Here is a 264-nt window from a genome sequence, read left to right on the forward strand (position 1 = left end):
CGGCACACAAGCCGAAGATATCGTTAATCATAATTATGTACCACAAGATATCGAGATATGGACATGTTATTATCACGTTATGATAATAAGTAAAATTCAAGATGAATGTATAATAATGACAGAGCAGAACACGTGACAGTAGGTATACCAGCTGTAGGCTAGACAGCTTTGTTTAGAAGAATCACAAAGATAGTATTCATCGAGAACATGGACGTCCCCGGAATGACCGACGGATTTCCAAGGGTGCTGGGTCTTTATATCAGG

Source organism: Penaeus monodon, chromosome 20, assembly GCF_015228065.2.
Source record: "Penaeus monodon isolate SGIC_2016 chromosome 20, NSTDA_Pmon_1, whole genome shotgun sequence".
NCBI classification, from domain to species: domain Eukaryota; kingdom Metazoa; phylum Arthropoda; class Malacostraca; order Decapoda; family Penaeidae; genus Penaeus; species Penaeus monodon.